Source organism: Gopherus flavomarginatus, chromosome 16 (genome assembly GCF_025201925.1).
Source record: "Gopherus flavomarginatus isolate rGopFla2 chromosome 16, rGopFla2.mat.asm, whole genome shotgun sequence".
NCBI lineage: Eukaryota > Metazoa > Chordata > Testudines > Testudinidae > Gopherus > Gopherus flavomarginatus.
In genome coordinates this window covers 709,476-735,142 of record NC_066632.1, presented here as the reverse complement: position 1 = coordinate 735,142, position 25,667 = coordinate 709,476, and the positions used below count along the sequence as shown (strand labels likewise).

At 62.6% G+C, this 25,667-nt stretch overlaps 1 protein-coding gene across 1 annotated transcript in view; it reads right to left on the bottom strand.

Annotated features, from left to right (window-relative positions):
* LOC127035537 (uncharacterized protein K02A2.6-like) overlaps window positions 1–17,040 on the bottom strand; it is a 122,821-nt gene extending 105,781 nt beyond the window's left edge. The window contains exon 1 of the mRNA XM_050925546.1: window positions 16,992–17,040. The gene's annotated coding sequence lies outside the window, so the exon portion shown is untranslated. The remainder of the gene's footprint in view (window positions 1–16,991) is intronic.
* Window positions 17,041–25,667: the final 8,627 nt, after the last annotated feature.

Genomic DNA, 25,667 nt, shown 5'->3' with positions numbered 1-25,667 from the left:
ATACGGCTATGAAGCGTACGGAGTGCAGCGTCACAGAGGGCAGTAACTCAGTAACCCGCCCAGCTCCCTGCCACCCGCCCACCCGCCCCCTCACTCACCCCCACCCGCCCAGCTCCCTGCCACCCGCCCCCTCACTCACCCCCACCCGCCCAGCTCCCTGCCACCCGCCCCCTCACTCACCCCCACCCACCCAGCTCCCTGCCACCCGCCCCTCACTCACCCCCACCCGCCCAGCTCCCTGCCACCCGCCCCCTCACTCACCCCCACCCACCCAGCTCCCTGCCACCCGCCCCTCACTCACCCCCACCCGCCCAGCTCCCTGCCACCCGCCCCCTCACTCACTCCCATGCCCACCCGCCCAGCCCCCTGCCACCCGCCCCCTCACTCACTCCCATGCCCACCCGCCCCCTCACTCACCCCGACCCGCCCAGCTCCCTGCCACCCGCCCACCCGCCCCCTCACTCACCCCCACCTGCCCAGCTCCCTGCCACCCGCCCCCTCACTCACCCCCACCCGCCCAGCTCCCTGCCACCCGCCCCCTCACTCACCCCCACCCGCCCAGATTTCAGCTCTGACTGAGACTATAAAATAACAGAGAGGCTCCTAATGAAGCCTATTTAGCTCTTTCTTTGAACAGTGGGAGGAGGTTAAACCAGTCTAGGAACCCCCCTGGCTTAACCAGGTCCTTTCAGCTGCGAGTGACCCCTCCTTTGGCACCACTTAAGCACAGTTCTGCTCCCCTTGATTCACAATCTCAGCGTTTCACGTCCTGCATTCAGTACTAGGGTGATTTGTAACCAACACCAGCCAGAGTGGATCGCTTGGCGCAGTGCGCGCTGCCTGCTGGAGACCTGGGCAGAGCAGGTGTGTTCATATCGAGACAGTTTGCTCCTGGAGTCTCCCCTGCTCCCAGCTAGTGGTCAGGGGCGAACTCATCCAGATCCTGCTCCCACCTGTGAATTCAGAGACGCTCCCACAGAGCTTCAGGAGCCTGAGGACCAGGCTTAGTTTCCTCCTTGGCTTTGGCTGCTGCTGTTTGTTCCACGTGGCTTCGGTAGCTCCCCCCTCGCCGGGTCTGCTCAGCTTGGGCCACCTCAGTCCCCCAGATCTGCTGTTCCAGCGCCAGCCAAGCCCTCGCCTGGGCTCTCGGGTGCTATGGTCAGGCCAGTCCCACTGCAGTGGTCTCCTCTATGGTGCCCGGGGCAGGGGGGTCCTCAGGGTCCCTTCCCTTGGCTTCCCCCGGCACCTGGTCAGAGCCTAGGAGCCGAGCTATCCCTCCTGAGCTGGGGTTTTCCTCTGGTGGAGATTCCTCTCCCTTCCAGGCCGGCTCTACCAGGACGCTGCTGGGACGGGCCCCTCGCTGGCTCTGTGCACTATCGGGGCTGACTGTTACCGGCACTAGGGTTATGGGCCATGCCCTCCACTGACCCGTGTGATGTGAGCCCTGCCACGGCTCTGCCTGCACCTGCCTGGCCTGCCGCGGCCCAAGAGCGAGCGCCAGGCTCAGGCCAGGCCAAACCCCGAATTGGCTGTGAGATCTGGGCTGAGATTTCCCCAACCAAACCTCAACTGTAAACGCCTTGGGCATTGCAACAGCCTCACCGGGACATCCCCGTGGGGGCTCGGCTCTGTCTCGCCACCCCAGTGAGCTGCCCAGACAGACGGTCCCTCGCAGCAGGGATCACAGCCACGCTCAGGTTACTGCCTGTCCCAAAGGCCCCGCCACCGACCCGAGGGCCGTGACACCAGCTCGTCCCCAAAGCCACCGCTTGTCGCCCATCCTGCAAGACTGAGCTGCGGCGGGAGTGTTAGTTACCCGGTAAAAACAGGGAGAACGAAAACGCCCCCTCCCCCAAACGCCCCCTGTTCCAAAAGGCAACAGGATCGTCTGTCAGCAGCTGGCTCTGGGTGCGCGTCAGGGCTAACTCGGCAAAGCCCCATGGCTCCTGTGCTGCGCCCTCAGTCTCTGGGACAAGCAGCCCAGCGAGCCCCTTCCTCCGTGCTGGGGGGTTTAAGTCCCTTCACCCCCACCCCAAGCTCGGAGCCACAATCTCAGCTGCTGGCAGGGAGCCCTTTGCCAGGCCTGTCTTAACTGGGGGGAGTGGGGCAGAGGAAACTAGTCTTTGGTCCCTGGTGCCGGGAGGGGAGTGGGGTCGAGTGGTTAGAGCCGGGGAGGGCGGCTGGGAGCCAGGACTCCTGGGTTCTGTCCCTGGTGCAGGGAGGGGAGTGGGGTCGAGTGGTTAGAGCCGGGGAGGGAGGCTGGGAGCCAGGACTCCTGGGTTCTGTCCCTGGCGCGAGGGGAGTGGGGTCGAGTGGTTAGAGCTGGGGAGGGAGGCTGGGAGCCAGGACTCCTGGGTTCTGTCCCTGGCTCGGAGAGGGGTGTGTTGCAGTGGCTAGGCTGGTGCTGGGAGCCGGGACTGCGGGGGAAGGGGAGAGGTGGCGGGTAGGGGTGTGTGTTATGAACTAGGAATGTTCTTAATGTTTTCTCTGAATACTGTGTTGGTGCCTCAGTGTCCCCATGGCAGTTTTTAAGTATCTGGCAGAGCAAAGGGCCAGTGCACCTAAATGCCTGACACTCTGTCTCCTAGCAACTGATGGCCTGGGCCCCCCCTCTGCAAAGGTGCCAGCTGAAGGTGTTGGAGACAAAGGGATCAGGTGACCTCCTGGCCCGGGAAAGGAGCTGAGCAGAGAGGAGGGGCTGGAGTGGGGTTCAGTCTGGAGCTGGCTGGGGACGAGGAGTGAAGTGCAGATGTGGGGGGTCTGGCTCACTGCCCCCCAGAATGGACCCGGCCGAGGGGTCCCGTTCACTGTACCTACAAGCTCTGTTTTAGACCCTGTTCCTGTCATCTAATAAACCTCTGTGTTACTGGCTGGCTGAGAGTCACGTCTGACTGCAAAGTGGGGGTGCAGGACCCTCTGGCTCCCCCAGGACCCCACTGGGTCAGGCTCGCTGTGGGAAGCGCACAGAGGGGCAGAGGATGCTGAATGCTCCAAGGAGAGACCCAGGAGGTGAAGCCGTGGGAGCTTCTTGCCCTGAACAAGTCTGCTCCAAGGGAGAGGAGGCTCCCCAAAGTCCTGTCTGGCTTGGTAGGGAGCAGTTCCAGAGCATCGCCCAGTGACTCCATGACAGGGTGCATGTGGGGTGGGCGGGTTCTCTGCGGGTGCCAGGGGTCAGGATGTTCCTGCCCCTGGGTGACTCTGTCCCAGGGCTGACATGCTCGGCTGCTCCGAGCTGCTTCTAGCCCAGCCCACGACCAGGCTCATTTATTGTATAATTAACTGTCGGGTAACGAGGGATGAAGAAATGGAAATGGAGCCAGAGGCCACCAGGCAGCTCAGCCACTCCCTGCACTCAGGGGCCGCTGGCTGGCAGGTGACCCAGCCAGGAGCCCGTTCCCCAGGCAGCACACCCCCCCCCCACACCCTCCGTCCGCTCAGAGCTGCAAGCAGCCGAGCCGGGGAAAACCATGAAAACCAACAACCTCTGCCCGGCCACAGCTGGAGAGCCCGGAATAGCAGAGGAAAAACCAGCAAGGACCCTAGACAGAATGGTGATGTGAGTGCGTGTGTGTGTGCGTACCCTGTGTGCACCCTGTGTGCATGCGTCCTTGTGTATAAGTCTGCATCCATGTGTGTGTCCATGTGTGTGTCCGTGTGCGTGAGTCCATGTGTGTACGTGTGTCTGTGTCGATGTGTGTGCATCAGTGTACTTGTGCATCCGTGTGTCCATGTGTGTGCATCCATGTGTATATATGTGTGCATCTGTGTGCGAGTCCATGTGTGTACATGTGCATCTGTGTGTCCATGCATGTGCATCCGAGAGTGTACGTGTGCATCCATGTGTCCATACATGTGTGTCCATGTGTGTGTACGTGCTCATGTGTGACCCATGGCTACTATTCTTGTAGTAAGAGTTCAGAGGTCGCCCAGTACCCCCCACATGTGGCTCTGTCCAGGTCTCAGCCCTGGGCACGGTTTTCTCCCGCCCCTCAGGCGCTGCCTGTTGCAGCTGAGAGCAGCCAGCAGTCGTCCCATCCCCAGTGCCGCTCCCTGGCTCTCTTGCCCACGCTGGCCTGGCCAGCGATCAGCAGCAGAGATCTGACGGGGACGCTGGGAGTGTCCTTAGAGCGAACAGCAAGTCTTAGCAGGAGAGATTCTCAAGGGAAGGGAGAATGGGGCAAGAGAGTGAAAATCACCCTCAGCTTTATAGCGCAGCAAGAGCTGGCCAGAGCCCCCACGGGCTGCACGCTCCACAGAGGCCACGTAACAGTCCATGGGGCTGGATGCGCTACAGCTGAGGGTGCTAAAGGAGTTGGTGGGTGTTGCAGAGCCATTGGCCATTATCTTTGCAAACTCATGGCGAACAGGGGAGGTCCCAGATGGCTGGAAAAAGGCTAATGTAGTGCCCAGGTTTAAAAAAGCGAAGGAGGAGGATCCAGGGAACTACAGGTCAGTCAACCTCACCTCAGTCCCTGCAAAAATCATGGAGCAGGTCCTCAAGGAATCAATTCTAAAGCACTTAGAGGAGAGGAAAGTGATCAGGAACAGTCAGCATGGATTCACCAAGGGCAAGTCATGCCTGACTAACCTAATTGCCTTCGATGAGGAGATAACTGGGTCTGTGGATGAGGGGAAAGCAGTGGATGTGTTATTCCTTGACTTCAGCAAAGCTTTTGATACAGTCTCCCACAGTATTCTTGCCGGCAAGTTAGAGAAGTATGGGCTGGATGAATGGACTATAAAGTGGATAGAAAGCTGGCTAGATTGTCGGCTCAACGGGTAGTGATCAACGGCTCCATGTCTAGTTGGCAGCCGGTATCAAGCAGAGTGCCCCAAGGATCAGTCCTGGGGCCGGTTTTGTTCAATATCTTCATTAATGATCTGGAGGATGGGATGATTTGCACCCTCAGCAAGTTTGCAGATGAACTAAACTGGGAGGAGTGGTAGATACGCTGGAGGGTAGGGAGAGGATACAGAGGGACCTGGACAAATTGTAGGATTGGGCCAAAAGAAACCTGATGAGGTTCAACAAGGACAAGTGCAGAGTCCTGCCCTTAGGACGGAAGAATCCCATTCACTGCTCCAGACGAGGGACCGAATGGCTAGGCAGCAGTTCTGCAGAAAAGGACCTAGAAGTTCCCTTGTCCCTCCCTGCAGTCCAAAAGCTGCCGAGTGAAACTTACCACCCCCCCACCCATGGGGACTGGGGCTCAGCTGGCAGAGCCCCTGGCCGCAGGGACTTGGTGTGTGGGGTGGGGGGAGGGGGCTGGGCTGGCTCTAATACACCCCCCCAAACGATGTGGTGCTTAAAAGGAAGGGACCTTGTTTCCTGTCACCAGAGCCTTGTGCACTAGCGTGCGGAGGGTGTAAGATGCTGCTGTCTCCATGTCTCACGCCTGCTTTGCACAAGTGTGAAGGACCTCACCAGGCACTGGCGAAGTGGGGCTTCCCTTTCCCCTGTAAGTGGGGGGGGGGAGTCACCTCCTTGCACCAAGAGAGGGGAGGACACAGACCCCTCGGCACGATGGGCCAGCTTCCCCTGAGCCCCAGGCCAACGGAGGGCAGCCCCCATGCACAACCTCCTGGACTCTGGTCCCACCATGCCTGGGAATAGTGAACGAGGAGCAGCCACCACCTCCTGGCCTTGGCAGGGCCCCTCACTTTGGGGAAGGGAGCAGCCTGGGTTGTGGCCAAAAGGGCAGAGCACTGGCCCGAAGTCAGTTATCTCCTCGTGGCTGTTTGCTCTGCCCTCAGCGACTGGGACAGAGCCTGAGAACTGAGCTGCAGAGAAGGCAGATAATTAGGGGATTATTACATCCCTGCCAGGAGCTGTCACAGCCCACAGGGGGTGGGGGCGGGGCGGGTAAAGAGGTGCTGGGGGGGAGCTGTCAAGGCGCTGCCAGGCAACTCTTAAAAACAAGGAGCCAATTTATTCAGGGGGAGGAACCCAGGCTGGGGGCAGCTGATTGGCAGGGAAGTTGTGCCACTTCTGCAGAGACACCCGTGTGCCATGAGGTTCCCTGACAGTTAATAGCAGCCTGCGCCGTGCAGCTTAATTACAGGCTGGGGATGTTAAGAGCGCGGTAGAGAACACCCCAAGCAGAGCGGGGAATCCTGGGGCACGAGGCTCCCGCTCCTCTGAGGAGCACAGGAATTGCCAGCGCAGGGGCCCATCTACCCCGGCGTCCCGTCTCCGACAGCCCCCAGCCCCACTGCTCCGGGGCAAGGGGGATGAAGCCCGGCAGGAGGCAGTGATGGGATAACTTGCCCCCAGGGCAAGTTCTCACCTGCCCCCTATTGCCAATGGCTCAGAGTGAAGCAGGCCGGGCCGCCCTCCCATGCTGAGGCCTTTTCCCCCAGCCCCGAGTGACCCTAGGCTCGCAGACGGCCTGTCCGTGGCAGCTCCTGGTGGTCATATGGAGGTGCTGGTCTGCTGACACCGGCAACACACCAGCCCCCCGGACTCAGGGGCCTGCAGGGAGCCTCCTGTCATTGTGTGCCAGCCTCTCCCAGGCCCGTCGCACCCACAGCAGCCCCCGAGCCTGGGTCCTAGCACGGCCCGAAGTCCAGGCCCCAGCCCTGGCTCTGCATGAGGAGCTGGTGGGGGCCATGGGGAGCCACTCACAGCATCCCCCCACCAGGGCCCGCTGCCCCCTCCCTGCCGCCTCTGGCACCCTCGGCTCCCCCCCCGGGCGTGTGGAGGGGCATCTCCCTGGGTCACCCCACTGGGGCTGTGCGCCCACCTCTCACAGCCGCCTGGGAGGCAGGACGGACCTGGTCGGGGCACAATCCTCACGTCACTGGGGGCTGGACACTAGGCCTGGTCCCACTGTGCAGTCCCAGCGGGGGGCACCCAGAGGCCACAATGATGGGCACAAGGAGCAGGGTAGAACAGGGAGCAGGGCCCTCCCGGCCCAGGACACAACAACAATGGAGGGAGGGAAAGAGGGGTCTCAACCCGTCCCCTTGAAACTCTTGGTCCCTCGCTAACCACTAGACCTCCCTCCCCTCCCAAAGCCACCAGGAGAGAACCCAGGAGTCCGGCACCCAGGGCCGCTAAGCACGAGCCGGGCAGCCCCCCCGCAGGTGTTTGAGGCGGGGCCTCGCCCCCAACCCCGGCCTCGGCAGGCCCCTCCCCCGTGCGCACGCTCCCTGCGCGGCGCAGCCCCGGGGTACGCGGCGCAAGCGGCGCGCAGCGAGCCCGGCCGGGGCCCCGCGCGAGGCGGAGCCGCGTGGAGCGGAGGGTCCGCGCCGGGGAGCCGGAGCCGGAGCCGGAGCAGCCCGGGCCGGGCTCCGCGTCTGCACCATGCGCCTCCTCCCCAGGCTCTGCCTGCTGCTGGCGGCCGGGTCCCGGGCAGCCCAGGTAGGCGAGGGCGGGGGGCTCGGGGGGCGCGGCCCCCAGGCAGGGTAGGTGGCCCTAGCGGGGGGGCTCCAGGGGTCTGGGCTCCCAGCTCCCTAGGGGGGCTCCCCTTGGAACTCGGGGTGCCGGGGGCGCAGCCCGTCACCCCTGGGGGAAAGTTCGGGTCAGTGGCTCCTAGCCCCCGCCCCCCCCACACACACACCTTGTGCACCTGTCTGGGCCCCGGGAGCCCTGCACCGGCCGGGCTCAGGGGGGCTTGGACCCAGGGCTCCGGGTGTTTCCCAGGGGAGCTCAGCTCCCACGGGCCGGCCGGGGGCCCCTCAGGGGCTGGGGCTGGGGCGGTGCTGGCTGGTGGATGCCCTGGGCTGCTGGCCCCTGGAGCGGGCTGCGGGACGCGGCGTGTTTGCAGGCAGGGCTGCAGAACGGTGCCAGGACTCCTGGGTTCCTCCAGCTTGTGGAGGGCTCGGCAGTTCTGTCGCTGTGCTGTGTCCCTGGGCCACCGGCAACATGTCCTGCTGGCATCTCCCTGGCACCTGTGCTCCGTCCTGTGCCACATGGCACCCGCTGTCCCCCAGGCCCAGCCCTGTCTCCGCTCCCTGCCTCCTCCCGTCCCACCCTGGGGCTGGCAGAGGTTCCCGTTCCCACGGGAGAGTCAGTAACTGATGCCACCCAACGGCAAAAGGTCTCCCTAGTGCCAGGGTCAAGGATGCACAGGCTCTGCGCTGAGCCCCGGCTTTGCAGCCCCCTGACAGGAGCCCCTCGGCCTGCCAGAGCCCCCAGGGGACCCGCTCTTCCCGCAGGCCTGGCCACGCGCCTCACCACCTCCGAGGCTGAGCCTCTGGGCTCCAGTCCTCCTGCTGCCCGCCCTGAGCTCTGCCCCGTGGGTCCGGCCGAGCCTGACGCTGAACCCAGCCCTGGCCCCTCTGCGGGGACCAACGCGGCTCAGCCAGGACTGGCAGTGATCCCTGGCCGCATTCCCCAAGCAGAGACAGGCTCCTTAGCCCCCGGCCCTGGGACGGCCCCCGGTTGGTGCTGAGCAGCGAAGGCTCCGACATGGGCCATGCGGCCAAGCCAGGGCTCCACCCAGACACCCTCTGGGCTGGATCTCCGGCTCTGTCAGTCCCGGTGAGAGCTGCTGAGCCCTCCACAGACCCGGCCTCACCCCGACACCTCTCAGGCCATCGTCCACCCCCGCGGAGCCCGCCCAGTTCCCGAGTCCTGCTGAGCAGGGCTTATTGCTCAGTTCGGGGGCAGGGGCGTCTGTGTGTGTTCCCGTGGTCCCTCCCGTCTCGTACTCAGCCCCAAGAGCAGCTTTAACCCTGCTGCACCCGCTGGGTAGCAGGGCAGAGTACAGAGGGAAACTGAGGCACACATTAGCTTCATAACAATATTACAGAAAATTTCCGCCTTGTCTTGTCAGCAAAGGGGGAAGTCCTTGCCTATCCCCCAAGACCCTGGGCTCGGGGTGGGAGGAGTTGGTAGCACTGCCCCACGTGGGGTTTGGCAGGTTCCTCCTTCCAGCTTCCCAAGGCTGCAGGATCCCAGCTGAAAGCAAGGGACATCTGGTCCCTGTGTGGGAATGGCCATGCCAGGGTGAGAGCAGGGCCCCAATGCTAGGCTGATGGGGGGGCTCTTTTCCCCCAGGATCCAGGGGGTGTGCCAGGCCCAGTCTCTCTAGGTCTCTCTCTGGTCTTGGTGCCCCAGCTGTCCGGAGGTGGGGGGAACGACTGTGCGGCTGCAATGTCTGAAATGGGGGGCTGGCCCTGGTGCAGGAGCCCCTTCCCCATTTCCCTGCCCCCCCCCCACCTCTAGTCCCATCCCCCCGTCCTGTCCCAGCCACTTCCTGTGCCCACAGACATCTGTTCCCGTGTGGAGGAATTGGAAAAGGTTCAGAAAAGAGCAACAAAAATGATTTGGGGGATGGAACAGCTTCCATATGAGGAGAGATTGATAAGACTGGAACTTTTCAGCTTGGGAATGAGATGGCTAAGGGGGGAGATGCTAGAGGTCTATAAAATCATGACTGGTGTGGAGAAAGTAAACAGGGAAGTGTTATTTACTCCTCATAACACAAGAACAAGGGGGCACTAAATGAAATTAATAGGTAGCAAACAAACAAACACAAGAAAGTGTTTTTTCATGCAACGCACAGTCAACTTGTGGAACTCCTTGCCAGAGGATATTGTGAAGAACAAGACTATAACAGGGTTCAGAAGGGAGCTAGATAGGTTCCTGGAGGGCAGGTCCCTCAATGGCTATTAGCCAGGCTGGGCAGGGATGGGGTCCCCAGCCTCTGTTTGCCAGAAGTTAGGAATGGGCGACAGGGGATGGGTCACTTGCTGATTCCCTGTTCTGGTCACTCCTTCTGGTGCACCTGGCATTGGCCACTGTCAGCAGACAGGACAGTGGGCTGGATGGACCCTGGGTCTGACCCAGTCTGGCTGTTCTTATGTGTGCCCCCCATTGGGTGCAGTGGCCCCTCCCCAGCTGGGCTGAGCACAGGGCCCCCATGCGTACAGATGGGTGGGGGTCTCCCCAGCCTGGCCCTGTGCTTCTGCATGGCATGGGGAGGGGCAGGGCTCCCCTCAGGGTCAACTCCCGCCCGTGTGACCCTGAGTGGGAGACTCTTCCGGGCTGTGTCAGTGGCGGTTGGGCCTGGCTCACGGTGGGAGCTGGTGAGGGAGGAAACGGGGCCTGGGCACAGCAGCTGCGTCCCTGATCCCAGAGTCCAGCCTCAGCCCTGGCCTTGCAGCGCCCCAGGGGCCAGGTGGGCAGGGCACGCAGCCTCCGGGCTCTGGCCCCGGGGTGAGTCCAGCTGAGCGTCTGCAGTGATCAGTGCCCCAGGGGCCAGGCGGGCAGGGCACGCAGCCTCCGGGCTCTGGCCCCAGGGTGAGTCCAGCTGAGCGTCTGCAGTGATCAGTGCCCCAGGGGCCAGGCGGGCAGGGCACGCAGCCTCTGGGCTCCAGCCCCGGGGTGAGTCCGGCTGAGCATCTGCAGTGATCAGTGCCCCAGGGGCCAGGCGGGCAGGGCACGCAGCCTCTGGGCTCCAGCCCCGGGGTGAGTCCAGCTGAGCATCTGCAGTGATCAGCATCCCAGGGGCCAGGCGGGCAGGGCACGCAGCCTCCGGCCTCTGGTCCCGGGGTGAGTCCAGCTGAGCGTCTGCAGTGATCAGCATCCCAGGGGCCAGGCGGGCAGGGCACGCAGCCTCCGGCCTCTGGTCCCGGGGTGAGTCCAGCTGAGCGTCTGCAGTGACCAGTGTCCCTGGGGCTAGGCGGGCAGGGCACGCAGCCTCTGGGCTCCAGCCCCGGGGTGAGTCCAGCTGAGCATCTGCAGTGATCAGCATCCCAGGGGCCAGGCGGGCAGGGCACGCAGCCTCCGGCCTCTGGTCCCGGGGTGAGTCCAGCTGAGTGTCTGCAGTGACCAGCATGCCAGGGGCCAGGCGGGCAGGGCACGCAGCCTCCGGGCTCCAGCCCCGGGGTGAGTCCAGCTGAGTGTCTGCAGTGACCAGTGTCCCTGGGGCCAGGCGGGCAGGGCATGCAGCCTCCGGCCTCTGGTCCCGGGGTGAGTCCAGCTGAGCGTCTGCAGTGATCAGTGCCCCAGGGGCCAGGCGGGCAGGGCACGCAGCCTCCGGCCTCTGGTCCCAGGGTGAGTCCAGCTGAGTGTCTGCAGTGACCAGTGTCCCTGGGGCTAGGCGGGCAGGGCACGCAGCCTCCGGGCTCCAGCCCCGGGGTGAGTCCGGCTGAGCATCTGCAGTGACCAGCATGCCAGAGGCCAGGCGGGCAGGGCACGCAGCCTCCGGGCTCCAGCCCCGGGGTGAGTCCGGCTGAGCATCTGCAGTGACCAGTGTCCCTGGGGCCAGGCGGGCAGGGCACGCAGCCTCCGGCCTCTGGTCCCAGGGTGAGTCCAGCTGAGCGTCTGCAGTGACCAGCATGCCAGGGGCCAGGCGGGCAGGGCACGCAGCCTCCGGGCTCCAGCCCCGGGGTGAGTCCAGCTGAGCGTCTGCAGTGACCAGTGTCCCTGGGGCCAGCTGCGGGAGGTCAGGCAGGGCTGAATCCACCCAGGGGGAGCTGTGACCCCAGAGGCCCGGCTCTGCTGACAGCCAACCTCCCCTGCTCTTCCCTCCCTGAGCCTCCATGCTCCCCTACTCTTCTGGTCTCCCTCCCTCCCAGCCCCACTGCCTGGGGGCCCCTGGGCCAGAGGAGCTGCCAGGAAAGGAGGATCCTGGCTCTAAACACGAGTGATGCCTCCCCATGGGTCCCCACCAGCAGCACTGCACTGGCCCTGGGCTGGAACTCCCCTCCCCGCTAACCCCCCGAGTCGCTGGCAGACAGCCACATGGGAAGCCGGGCTACAAACCCCGTGGGCTCCAGTGGCTAGAATCCAGGTGCTGCCCAGGCCCAGAGACCCTTGGGGGGAGCTGTGGGGGGAGGAGGGGATGCCCCCGGCCTGGAGCTGGCGGGGCTCTGTCGTGGAGTGGCCAGCAGAGAACTGGGATCTGCAGCTGGCGGCAGGGCTGGACTCCCTGGGGGTGGTCCCTGAGTTGCTGTTTGCAGACTCTGCCTCCACCAGCCTCAGCCCTGGCCTCCAACCCCGCGCAGCCAAGTGGTGGCTGAGTCAGCCTGGCACAGCTGTCACCTGCAAGCCCTGTCCTGGGGCATGGAGGCTGCAGCTGCTCCCAGACTCCTGGTTAGACAGCTGGGTCTGCTGAATATTCACCATGGCAGGCTCGCCTGCCATTGGCCAGCATCAGCTCTGTCTGCTGAATATGCATGATGTGCCTAGGGCTGGGGTTGGCTAGACAGCAGCTGCTCAGCCCACCCTGCCCCCCTCTATGCCTGGGGGTGGGGGCAGGGAGGTCTCCCACCTCAGGCACAGGTGTCATGGGGGCAGGGGGTGTCCTTCGATCTGAGCTCATTAATGCTGTGCTCTGGTTCCACCTGGTTCTGCTGTCGCTCCCACCCCTGTGCACAGTGAGCGTGTTACTCGGTGCTGGGTGGGCCTGGCATGCAAAGTGAGCGTGCAGTGATGGAGAATGGTGCACAAGGGCCGGGTGGGCCTGCCGTGCAGAGCAAGCATGCAGTGGTTGGGAATGGTGCACGAGGGCCTGGTGTGCAAAGCGAGCGTGCAGTGGTTGGGAATGGTGCACGAGGGCCAGGTGGGCCTGGCGTGCAGAGCAAGCATGCAGTGGTTGGGAGTGGTGTACGTGGGCCTGGTGTGCAAAGCGAGCGTGCAGTGGTTGGGAGTGGTGCACGAGGGCCTGATGTGCAAAGCGAGCGTGCAGTGGTTGGGAATGGTGCACGAGGGCCAGGTGGGCCTGGCGTGCAGAGCAAGCATGCAGTGGTTGGGAGTGGTGCACGTGGGCCTGGTGTGCAAAGCGAGCGTGCAGTGGTTGGGAGTGGTGCACGAGGGCCAGGTGGGCCGGGTGTGCAAAGCAAGCATGCATTGGTTGGGAGTGGTGCACGTGGGCCTGGTGTGCAAAGCAAGCATGCAGTGGTTGGGAGTGGTGCATGAGAGCCGCGTGGGCCTGGCATGCAAAACAGGCGTGCAATGGTTGGGAGTGGTGCACGAGGGCCAGATGGGCCTAGTGTGCAAAGTGAGCATGTAGTGGTTGGGAGTGTGCACGTGGGCCTGGTGTGTAAAGTGAGTGTGCAGTGGTTGGGGGTGGTGCATGAGGGCCGGGTGGGCCTGGTGTGCAAAGCAAGCATGCAGTGGTTGGGAGTGGTGCATGTGGGCCTGGTGTGCAAAGCGAGCGTGCAGTGGTTGGGAGTGGTGCAAGAGGGCCGGGTGGGCCTGGTGTTCAAAGGAAGCATGCAGTGGTTGGGAGTGGTGCATGTGGGCCTGGTGTGCAAAGCGAGCATGCAGTGGTTGGGAGTGGTGCATGAGGGCTGGGTGGGCCTGGTGTGCAAAGTGAGTACAGTGTTTGGGAGTGGTGCACGAGAGCCGGGTGGGCCTGGCGTGCAAAATGAGTGTGCAATGGTTGGGAGTGGTGCACGAGGGCCGGATGGGCCTGGTGTTCAAAGTGAGCGTGCAGTGGTTGAGAGTGTGCTCGTGGGTCTGGTGTGCAAAGTGAGTGTGCAGTGGTTGGGAGTGGTGCATGAGAGCCGGGTGGGCCTGGTGTGCAAAGTGAGCGTGCAATGGTTGGGAGTGGTGCACGAGGGCCGGATGGGCCTGTCGTGCAAAGTCAGCGTGCAGTGGTTGGGAGTGGTGCATGTGGGCCTGGTGTGCAAAGCGAGCGTGTGTCACGGAGTGTGGGGGAGTCCGGCCCTGCACCCCTCTTCCTGGGACCCACAGTGACTCTCAGCCAGCCAGTAAAACAGAAGGTTTATTGAACAACAGGAACACAGGTTACAGCCGAGCTTGCAGGCACAGTCAGGACCCCTCCACCGAGTCCTTCTGGGCTTTCAGGGTGCTTGGATCCTAGCTAGGATACCCTGAATTCCGCCCACACAGCCCCAAGCCCTAACTCAAACTGCTTCCCTCCTGCCACTCCCTTCCTTTGTCCCCTTCCCGGGCAAAGGTGTTGACCTTTCCCCTCCCTTACCTAGCTCAGGTTACAGGCTCTGGCATCGTCCATCCCCTAAAGTCCTGCCCTGCTCTCCCACTCCCCACACAGACAGTCCCTACTGCATCACATCTCTCCTCCCTTTGAGACTGAACTGAGCAGGGTCACTCTGCCCAGTGACCTGGGGAAGTTCAGGGCCCCCTCTCCGGGACAACGCATCCGCTGTCAGGTTGGCACTTCCCTTCGCATGGACCACGTCCATGTCATAGTCCTGCAGGAGCAGGCTCCACCTCAAGAGCTTGGCGTTGGCTCCTTTCATCTGGTGCAGCCAGGTCAGGGGAGAGTGGTCGGTGTACACGGTGAAGTGTCGCCCAAAGAGATATGGCTCTAGTTTCTTAAGGGCCCACACCATGGCCAGGCATTCCTTCTCGATGGCTGCGTAGCTTTGTTCCCGGGGTAGCAGCTTCTTACTCAGGTACACGATGGGGTGTCTCTCCCCCTTTTCATCCTCCTGCATTAACACCGCCCCCAGTCCCGTGTCTGAGGCATCGGTGAACACCATAAAGGGTTTGTCAAAATCTGGGTTTGCCAGAACTGGGTCGCTAACCAGAGCCTCCTTCAGCGCCCGGAAAGCCTCCTGGCACTGCTCAGTCCAGATCACCTTGTCTGGCTTCCCCTTTTTGCACAGTTCAGTGATGGGGCCGGCTATGGCACTGAAGTGGGGCACGAACCTTCGATAGTACCCCGCCATCCCAATAAAGGCCTGGACCTGCTTTTTGGTTTGGGGAGCAGGCCAGTCTCTGATCACCTCCACCTTGGCTGGTTCCGGCTTCAGGCAGCCGCTCCCCACCCGATGGCCCAGGTAAGATACTTCAGCAATCCCCACCTTGCACTTCTCAGCCTTTACTGTTAACCCAGCCTTTCGGAGTCGGTCCAGGACTTGTTTAACCTGGGACACATGGTCCTCCCAGGTCTGGCTGAAGACGCAGATGTCGTCAATATACGCCACGGCAAAACTCTCCATCCCCCTCAGTAGCTGATCCACCAGGCGCTGGAAGGTGGCCGGCGCTCCCTTGAGGCCGAAGGGCAGGGTCAAAAACTCATAGAGCCCCAGAGGGGTGATAAAGGCCAATTTCAGCCTGGCATCTGCGTCCAGCGGCACTTGCCAGTAGCCCTTTGTAAGATCCATAGTGGTGAGGTACCGAGCACCTCCCAGCTTGTCTAGGAGCTCGTCAGGCCTGGGCATAGGGTAGGCATCAGATACGGTGATGGCATTGAGCTTTCGATAGTCCACACAGAACCAGATTGACCCATCCTTCTTGGGGACCAGCACCACTGGCGAGGCCCAAGGGCTGGAAGAAGGCTGGATCACCCCCAAAGCCAGCATGTCCCTGACCTCTCTTTCAAGATCCTGGGCAGTTTTACCAGTGACCCGAAAAGGGGAGCATCTTATAGGGGGATGTGACCTGGTCTCCACCCGGTGGACAGTCAAATTAGTGCGTCCAGGCTGGTTGGAAAACAGCTGTCGGTATAGATGCAGCACTCCCCTGATCTCAGCGTGCTGGCCCGGGGTCAGCTGATCAGAGAGGGGAATCGCCTCCAGGGGGGAACCAGCTTTTGTCCCAGGGAATAGATCCACTAAGGGGTCATCTCCCTGCCCCTCCCAATGTCCACACACGGCCAACACCACATTCCCCCTGTCATAGTATGGTTTCATCATGTTCACATGGTACACCCGACGGTGATGTGCCCGGTTTGACAGCTCCACCACATAGTTTACCTCATTCAGTTGCTTGATAACCTTGAAGGGCCCTTCCCAGGCGGCCTGGAGTTTGTTTCTCCTCACGGGGATGAGAACCATCACCTGATCCCCGGTGGCGAAGGCACGGGCCCGTGCCGTGCGGTCATACCAGACCTTCTGCCTCCTCTGGGCTCGGGCCAGATTCTCCCTGGCCAGGCCCATGAGCTCGGCCAGTCTTTCCCGGAAGGTCAGGACATACTCCACCACTGACTCTCCCTCGGGAGCGGCCTTCCCCTCCCATTCATCCCTCATCAGGTCTAGGGGCCCCCTTACCCGCCTTCCATACAACAGTTCGAAAGGTGAAAACCCGGTAGATTCCTGGGGCACCTCCCTCTACGCGAACAGCAGGTGAGGTAAGTACTTGTCCCAGTCCTGCGGGTGCTGGTTCATAAATGTTTTTAGCATCATCTTCAGCGTCCCGTTGAACCTTTCTACCAGCCCGTTGGACTGGGGGTGATACGCTGAGGCCCAGTTGTGCTGGACCCCACATTTCTGCCATAAGGACCGGAGCAGGGCCGACATGAAGTTAGACCCCTGGTCCGTTAAGACCTCCTTGGGGAACCCCACCCGGCTGAAAATTGTCAGCAGCGCATCTGCCACTGTGTCGGCTTCGATAGAGGACAAGGCCACCGCCTCGGGGTAGCGAGTGGCAAAATCCACCACCACCAGGATGTATTTCTTCCCTGACCGGATCATCTTGCTGAGGGGTCCCACTATGTCCATGGCCACCTTCTGGAAAGGTTCTTCTATGATGGGTAAAAGCCTCAAAGCCGCTTTCCCCTTGTCCCGGGCCTTCCCCACCCTCTGGCAGGGGTCACAGGATTGGCAGTACTGTCGGACATGGGTAAAGACCCCAGGCCAGTAAAAGTTCTGTAGCAGCCTCTGCCTGGTGTGTCGGATTCCCTGGTGCCCTGCGAGAGGGATGTCATGGGCCAGGTACAGCAGCTTGTGACGAAACTTCTGGGGAACCACCAGCTGCCTCCTGATCCCCCATGACTCTACTTCCCCTGGGGGAGCCCATTCTCGGTACAGGAACCCCTTCTCCCACAGGAACCTCTCTTTGCAACCTCTCCTCATGGTCTGTACCGCACTAAGGTCAGCCCGGTCCCGGTGCTTCCGCAAGGAGGGATCTTTCTGCAACTCAGCCTGGAACTCAGCAGCTGGGACAGGGATGGGGACCGGCTCTCTCTTGCTGGCTGGGTCTGAGGCCGCAGCCTCTCTGCACCGTGCCCCTGGGCGTTCCCCGCTCCCTGGGTTAGGGTCCTGCACCTTGGGTTGAGTACCTTCCCCGTTGTCGGGGTGCAGTGCCCTTTGCCGACTCTGACTACGAGTCACGACCAGGGCACTTTGGGTGTTACTAGGCCAGTCCTTGAGGTCCCCTCCCATTAACACGTCAGTGGGCATATATCAGTGTACCCCCACATCCTTGGGGCCCTGCTTGGCCCCCCATTTCAGGTGTACCCTTGCCACGGGCACCTTGAATGGGGTCCCGCCCACGCCCATCAGGGTCAGGTAGGTGTCGGGCACCATCCGATCTGAGGCCACCACCTCGGGCCGGGCCAGCGTCACCTCTGCGCCCGTGTCCCAGTACCCAGTGACCTTCCTCCCATCTACCTCCAGGGAAACAATGCACTCCTTCCGGAGGGGCAGCCCCGCGCCCACCCGGTAAACCACAAACCCGGAGCCTGGCGCATCCACAGGTGGTATGTTGCCAGCCCCCCTTTCCTGGGAATGTAGCCCCTCCTCCGATTGGGTTTTTACCCAGTCCACCCTCTGCGGGTTGGGTCTGCTTGGTCTGTCCCTGAGCTTGGGGCACTGGGCCCGTATGTGACCTCGTTGGCCACAGCGATAGCAGCCCATGTCTCGTGGGTCCCCTTGAGTGAGTCGGAGGGACCTGCCGCTGGATGTTCCCCTTTTGGGGGGGTTCTCCATAGGCCCCCTTTGGGAGGTCCCATGATGACTCTCTCTCTGCGTTGAGGCAGGCCTGCTCCTTTGAGACTCCTCCCTGCCATCCCCTGCCCAACTGTCCACAAATTGGTCGGCCAGCTGGCCTGCATGCTGCAGGTTCTCCGGCTTCTGGTCCATCAACCACAGCCTCAAGTCGGACGGGCACTGCTCGTACAGGTGCTCCAGTATGAATAGGTCAGGCAGGTCCTCTTTAGTTTGGGCCCCAGCTGTCCACTTGCGGGCATACCCCTGCGCCCGGTTGACCAGTTGTAGGTATGTGACCTCACGGGTTTTACGCTGGCTCCGGAACTTTTTCCGGTACATCTCAGGAGTCAGCCCAAACTCGCGGAGCAGGGCCTGTTTGAACAGTTCATAGTCCCCTGCCTCCGCCCCTTTCAGTCGGCTGTACACCTCCACGGCTGTGGAGTCCAGTAAAGGGGTGAGAACTGCGATCCTGTCTGCAGGGTCAACCCTGTGCAGCTCGCAGGCATTCTCAAAGGCCGTCAGGAAGATATCTATGTCCTCCCCCTCCTTACGCCGGGGCAGCAAGTGCTTATCAAAGCTCTTTGTAGGCTTGGGTCCCCCCTCACTCTCCGCAGCCGGGGCCCCACTGCTCGCCAGCCGGGCCAGGTCCAGCTCATGTTTACGCTGTTTCTCCTTCTCCTCCCACTCATGTTCATGCTGTTTCGCCTTCTCCTCCAGCTTTTGCCTCTTTAACTCGAGCTTCTCCCTTTCATATTCCAGCCGCTTCCGCTCCATGGATGCCGAGCGTCGCCGGGAGGATCCCCTGCTGGGGGGTGGGCTTCGCCGGGCGGATCCCCTGCTGGCCGGGGGTGTCACGGTGCCCTTGGTATACACTGGGCTCCTCCCCGCCCTTCCCCTAGACCTAGGAAGGGGGGGTCTCGGGAAGCCCTCGTCCGCGGGCTGACCACTCCCAGTGGGGACAGACATTGGTGCCTGCGCTGCATCCGCCCGGCTGCTTCCCTCAGAGACAGGGCTCCGTTCATTCATGCGGTCTCCCTGCTCCAGCTGGGCAATCAGATGGTCCTTGCTGAGCGTCCCTGGGTGCAGCCCCCTCTGCTTACACAGCTCCACCAGGTCACACTTGCGCCGCTTGGCATACATCTTCCTGCTGGGCACTCACAGGCAGGGGTGTTCGCCGCTCCCCACGGTTTCCAGGGGGACCCCTAGTGCACCAGCCCTTCTTGAGGTCACCACCTCTCTGCCAGGGTCGAGCTGCAGACTCCTCCGCCCCTGGGACCGCTCGCTGCAATCCCCCGGGGGACCCTGTTACTGCAAAGTCCTTCTCACTGGGCACACACTCCCAGGGGTTAATCACCCCTTCGTTTTACTGCTCCCCAGTCACTTACTGCAGGAAGCGCCGTCCACGGGGTGCAGTATATCCCACCGCTGCCACCAGTTGTCACGGAGTGTGGGGGAGTCCGGCCCTGCACCCCTCTTCCTGGGACCCACAGTGACTCTTAGCCAGCCAGTAAAACAGAAGGTTTATTGAACAACAGGAACACAGGTTACAGCCGAGCTTGCAGGCACAGTCAGGACCCCTCCACCGAGTCCTTCTGGGCTTTCAGGGTGCTTGGATCCTAGCTAGGATCCCCTGAATTCCGCCCACACAGCCCCAAGCCCAAACTCAAACTGCTTCCCTCCTGCCACTCCCTTCCTTTGTCCCCTTCCCGGGCAAAGGTGTTGACCTTTCCCCTCCCTTACCTAGCTCAGGTTACAGGCCCTGGCATTGTCCATCCCCTAAAGTCCTCCCCTGCTCTCCCGCTCCCCACACAGACAGTCCCTACTGTATCACAGCGTGCAGTGGTTCGGAGTGGTGTACGAGGGCTGGATGGGCCTGGTGTGCAAAGTGAGCATGCAGTGGTTGGGAGTGGTGCACGTGGGCCTGGCGTGCAAAGCGAGCGTGCAGTGGTTGGGAGTGGTGCACGTGGGCCTGGCGTGTAAAGTGAGCGTGCAGTGGTTGGGAGTGGTGCACGTGGGCCTGGTGTGCAAAGGGAGCGTGCAGTGGTTGGGAGTGGTGCACGTGGGCCTGGTGTGCAAAGTGAGCGTGCAGTGGTTGGGAGTGGTGCACGTGGGCCTGGCGTGCAAAGCGAGCATGCAGTGGTTGGGAGTGGTGCACGTGGGCCTGGCGTGTAAAGTGAGCGTGCAGTGGTTGGGAGTGGTGCACGTGGGCCTGGTGTGCAAAGGGAGCGTGCAGTGGTTGGGAGTGGTGCACGTGGGCCTGGTGTGCAAAGTGAGCGTGCAGTGGTTGGGAGTGGTGCACGTGGGCCTGGCGTGCAAAGCGAGCATGCAGTGGTTGGGAGTGGTGCACGTGGGCCTGGCGTGCAAAGCGAGCATGCATTGGTTGGGAGTGGTGCACGAGGGCCGAATGGGTCTGGTGTGCAAAGTCAGCATGCAGTGGTTGGGAGTGGTGCACGTGGGCCTGGTGTGCAAAGCGAGCGTGCAGTGGTTGGGAGTGGTGTACGAGGGCTGGATGGGCCTGGTGTGCAAAGTGAGCATGCAGTGGTTGGGAGTGGTGCACGTGGGCCTGGCGTGCAAAGCGAGCGTGCAGTGGTTGGGAGTGGTGCACGTGGGCCTGGCGTGCAAAGCGAGCGTGCAGTGGTTGGGAGTGGTGCACGTGGGCCTGGCATGCAAAGCGAGCGTGCATTGGTTGGGAGTGGTGCACGTGGGCCTGGTGTGCAAAGTGAGCGTGCAGTGGTTGGGAGTGGTGCACGTGGGCCTGTCGTGCAAAGCGAGCATGCAGTGGTTGGGAGTGGTGCACGTGGGCCTGGCGTGCAAAGCGAGCCTGCATTGGTTGGGAGTGGTGTACGAGGGCCGAATGGGTCTGGTGTGCAAAGTGAGCGTGCAGTGGTTGGGAGTGGTGCATGTGGGCCTGGCGTGCAAAGTGAGCGTGCAGTGGTTGGGAGTGGTGCACGTGGGCCTGGTGTGCAAAGCGAGCGTGCAGTGGTTGGGAGTGGTGCACGTGGGCCTGGTGTGCAAAGCGAGCGTGCAGTGGTTGGGAGTGGTGCAGGATGGGAGAGGATGGGACTCATGCCCTCAAGCAGGAGGGTGCATGTGCTAACTCTGGGTATTCTAGTTACTCTTAAGCCACGTCCAGACTACCCGCCGTATCGGCGGGTTAAAATCGATTGCTAGGGGATCGATATATCGCGTCTCATCTAGACGCGATATATCGATCCCCAAGCGCGCTTATATCGATTCCGGAACTCCATCAACCCCAGCGGAGTTCCGGAATCGACAGGGGGAGCCGCGAACATCGATCCCGCGTGGTGAGGACGGGTGAGTAATCCGATCTTAGATAGTCGACTTCAGCTACGTGAATTGCGTATCTAAGATCGATTTCCCCCCCCCCAGTGTGGACCAGCCCATAGTGACGTCTGGCCCTTTCCTGAACCCTGCGGGGCTCCCAGCCTCCGAGAGATCCTGTGGCAGAGAGTTCCACCGGCTCATTGTGAGCCATGCAGAAAATGGGTGCTTGTTACCCTCGCGTTCTAGCTAGAGCAGCTGCTGGGCCACCAGGATCTGCCTCTGTCTCCTAAGGGCGCCTTTGCCCCGCTCTGGCTCTAATGCTCATGGACAAGTTTGGGGGGTGCATGTGTCTGAGTCTCCTCTCCCCCAGGAGCTGTGCTGTCTCCCTGCTCGTTCTCTCCTTATGACCACGGTTCATTCCCCAGCGCGGCACTAAATGCCACGTAACAAGTCTGAATTAACGAGCAATTTACATGCAGATTCCCAGTGATTACACTATGGTTGGGCAAATTAGAAGAGAATCAGCGAGTGCTGAGGTGGGTGGGTGGGTGCTGGGGTCACTGATCTCTGGCCTGTAGTGTAACAATACCCACTTCCCGTGTAGGTGTCTGTGCCCCCTCCGTGGGGCGGGTACCTCAGCGCCTCCAGCTCCCGTTCCCTTGGCCCCACAGGCAGTGCCATCTCCCCTCTGGCAGGCCTGGCCCGCTTGCTCCCAGAGAGCGGGGCCGGGTGTGCGTATCTCAGTGAGGCTGGGCATTGTGGGTGCTGCTGGGACGCCCATTGGGAGCTGGGTGCCCCAGGCAGGGCAAGGGGCTTCTCTCATAGGGGTCTCTCTTCCCTGGCTGGCCAGAGTCTTGCAGAGAGGGGGCTGGGCCGGGCACTCGGGGCAGCTTGAAGGGTCCGTGGCAGGGGCTAGGACGGAGCCGGCAGAGGGGCGGGCTCAGGGCTGGGCTGAGTGGCACGGTCTCCCTCGTCACACCAGCGCACAGCTGTGCTTCCCACGCTCCGTGGCCGCTGAGCCCCAGCCTGTCGCCCGCGGGGATGTGGCTGGTGTGACACGTGGGCTGCTGCTGCCACCTGATGCTCACTGGCTCCCTGCCTGTGCCAGGCACCAGGATGCCCCGTCTCAGTCAGGGCAGGTCAGTGCTGGGGCTTCTGGCACTGCTGCCAACCACGCGCAGGGCAGCATCCTTGGCATGCAGCCTGGCATAGGGGCAGAGAAGATGGGACATACCTGGGGTCTCTGGGCCTCGAACCTAATGGTGCCAGTTGGGGGGAGCCTCCCGCAGCATCTGGGCACCGCCTGCCTGCCCCCTGCCTGGAAGTGGCTGCACAGCGCAGTGATGCTGACTCCCCCCTTACCCTGCATCACACCCCATTGCAAGTTCTGCCAAGATGTGGGGTAGGGAGCCCTGATTGAGGCACCTCACCCGGAGACCTGGGGGGAGGGGGCTGCACCCACCTTGCCCTTCCTGCTCCCCCAGGCTCTGTTTTTCTGCCCACCGGAGTCTGTCCCCTTGGCTTCATCCCTGTCTCCCCACTGTGTCGCGCCTCCCCCCCCCCCCGTGCTCGGAAGAGCCCCCATCCCTGCAGCCAGCCTGGCCTGGGACCGTCTCCACTTGCCCCACCGATGGGGGGAGCTGGAGCCCAAGTAGCCGGTCCTGGTGCAGGGATTTGTGTGATGGATAAATCGTGTGTGTGTGTGTGTGTGTGTGTGTGTGTGTGTGTGTGTGTGTGTGTGTGTGTGTGTGTGTGTGTGTGTGTGTGTGAGTGTGAGTGAGACTCGCTCTCACCCCCGTGGTCTGGGCGAGGCTCAGGGAGACTCAAAGGCAGCGGGTTCCAAACGGGAGAGAGGAAGAGGCGTGGGCCGGTGGAACTCTCTGCCGCAGGGGTTCACCCAGGCTGAGGAGTGTTGTTTACTGGTGTTAGGGCAGCACCCAGGGCCCCAGGGTGAGGGCGTGGCGCAGACACTAAATGGAGACAGGCCCTGCCCTGAACAGCTGACATTCTCCATGCAGCCAAGAGCTAGGCAGGGATGAGAAAGGGGACCAGCCGTTTCTGTGACTAATGAGAACATCCCTAGTTAGAGCAGCGAGGGGCAGAATGGGCCCAAGAAGCCTGGCTGGGCCAGAGGCCCCCTGCGTCCTGACCTGTAACTCCCAGGGGTCAGCAGGGGGCTTGCCTGGGGCCAAGAATCCCACCGCTGCCTCCTGCAGGGCTCGGGCGCCTTCCTCCAGAGCAGTGGTGCTGTCAGAGCCGGGATACTGGGCTAGATGGGCCCTGGGCTGAGCTAGGGACTCGTGTGTGTGTGTGCACGCGTGTGTGGTGCTGCTGTTGTTGTTGGAGCCGGGATACCGGGCTAGACGGGCGCTGGGCTGAGCTAGGGACTTGTGTGTGCGGTGCTGCTGCTGTTGTTGGAGCTGGGATACCGGGCTAGACGGGCGCTGGGCTGAGCTAGGGACTCGTGTGTGTGTGTATGAGTGTGTGTGCGCGCGTGCGGTGCTGCTGCTGTTGGAGCCGGGATACTGGGCTAGATGGGACCTGGGCTGAGCTAGGGACTCTGTGCGTGTGCGCGCGGTGCTGCTGCTGTTGTTGGAGCCGGGATACTGGGCTAGACGGGCACTGGGCTGAGCTAGGGACTCGTGTGTGCTGTGCTTCTGTTGTTGGAGCCGGGATACCGGGCTAGACGGGCGCTGTCTCGCTGTGCGTGCACACGCAGTGACTGCCAGTCCCCACGAGGTGGCACTGCAGCACCACCCAGCACGGCTTGGTCTGGGTGCCAGCGCTAGGCTGGGCAGAGGTGCCGACTGGCCGCGTCGCTCCTGAGCGGGGCATTCACACTGCATCCAAGGCACTGTGTGTCTGGGCAGTGCCCAGCGCGACGGGGCCCCAGTCTCGATCACTGTGTGTCTGGGCAGTGCCCCGCCCGATGTGGCCCTGATCTTGGTCGCTGTGTGTCTGGGAAGTGCCCAGCGCGACGGGGCCCCAGTCTCGATCACTGTGTGTCTGGGCAGCGCCCGGCGTGACGGGGCCCCAGTCTCGATCACTGTGTGTCTGGGCAGTGCCCCACCCGATGTGGCCCTGATCTTGGTCGCTGTGTGTCTGGGCAGTGCCCAGCGCGACGGGGCCCCAGTCTCGATCACTGTGTGTCTGGGCAGCGCCCGGCGTGATGGGGCCCCAGTCTCGATCACTGTGTGTCTGGGCAGCGCCCAGCGTGACGGGGCCCCAGTCTCGATCACTGTGTGTCTGGGCAGTGCCCCGCCCGATGTGGCCCTGATCTTGGTCGCTGTGTGTCTGGGCAGCGCCCGGCGCGATGGGGCCCCAGTCTCGATCACTGTGTGTCTGGGCAGCGCCCGGCGTGACGGGGCCCCAGTCTCGATCACTGTGTGTCTGGGCAGTGCCCGGCATGACGGGGCCCCAGTCTCGATCACTGTGGGTCTGGGCAGCGCCCGGCATGACGGGGCCCCAGTCTCGATCACTGTGTGTCTGGGCAGTGCCCAGCCCGATGTGGCCCTGATCTTGGTCGCTGTGTGTCTGGGCAGTGCCGGGCGCGACGGGGCCCCAGTCTCGATCACTGTGTGTCTGGGCAGTGCCCGGCGTGACGGGGCCCCAGTCTCGATCACTGTGTGTCTGGGCAGCGCCCGGCGTGACAGGGCCCCACTCTCGATCACTGTGTGTCTGGGCAGTGCCCCGCCCGATGTGGCCCTGATCTTGGTCGCTGTGTGTCTGGGCAGCGCCCGGCGTGACGGGGCCCCAGTCTCGATCACTGTGTGTCTGGGCAGCGCCCGGCGTGACGGGGCCCCAGTCTCGATCACTATGTGTCTGGGCAGTGCCCAGCCCGATGTGGCCCTGATCTTGGTCGCTGTGTGTCTGGGCAGCGCCTGGCGTGACGGGGCCTCAGTCTTGATCACTGTGTGTCTGGGCAGCGCCCGGCGTGATGGGGCCCCAGTCTCGATCACTGTGGGTCTAGGCAGCGCCCGGCGTGACGGGGCCCCAGTCTCGATCACTGTATGTCTGGGCAGTGCCCCGCCCGATGTGGCCCTGATCTTGGTCGCTGTGTGTCTGGGAAGCGCCCGGCGTGACGGGGCCCCAGCCTCGATCACTGTGTGTCTGGGCAGTGCCCTGCCCGATGTGGCCCTGATCTTGGTCGCTGTGTGTCTGGGCAGTGCCCGGCGCGACGGGGCCCCAGTCTCGGTCGCTGTGTGTCTGGGCAGTGCCCGGCGCGACGGGGCCCCAGTCTCGATCACTGTGTGTCTGGGCAGTGCCCGGCGCGACGGGGCCCCAGTCTCGATCACTGTGTGTCTGGGCAGTGCCCGGCGCGACGGGGCCCCAGTCTCGATCACTGTGTGTCTGGGCAGTGCCCAGCGCGACGGGGCCCCAGTCTCGATCACTGTGTGTCTGGGCAGCACCCCGCGTGACAGGGTCTCACTCTCGATCACTGTGTGTCTGGGCAGTGCCCCGACCGATGTGGCCCTGATCTTGGTCGCTGTGGGTCTGGGCAGTGCCCGGCGTGACGGGGCCCCAGTCTCGATCACTGTGTGTCTGGGCAGCGCCCGGCGCGACGGGGCCCCAATCTCGATCACTGTGTGTCTGGGCAGCGCCCGGCGCGACGGGGCCCCAATCTCGATCACTGTGTGTCTGGGCAGTGCCCCGCCCGATGTGGCCCTGATCTTGGTCGCTGTGTGTCTGGGCAGCGCCTCCAAGTGCTCCCATCATAGAAATTATGTTAATATGAACAAAACAAACACTCCTTCCTGTGTACTGAGTTCTGTGGATGTAGGGTCTCG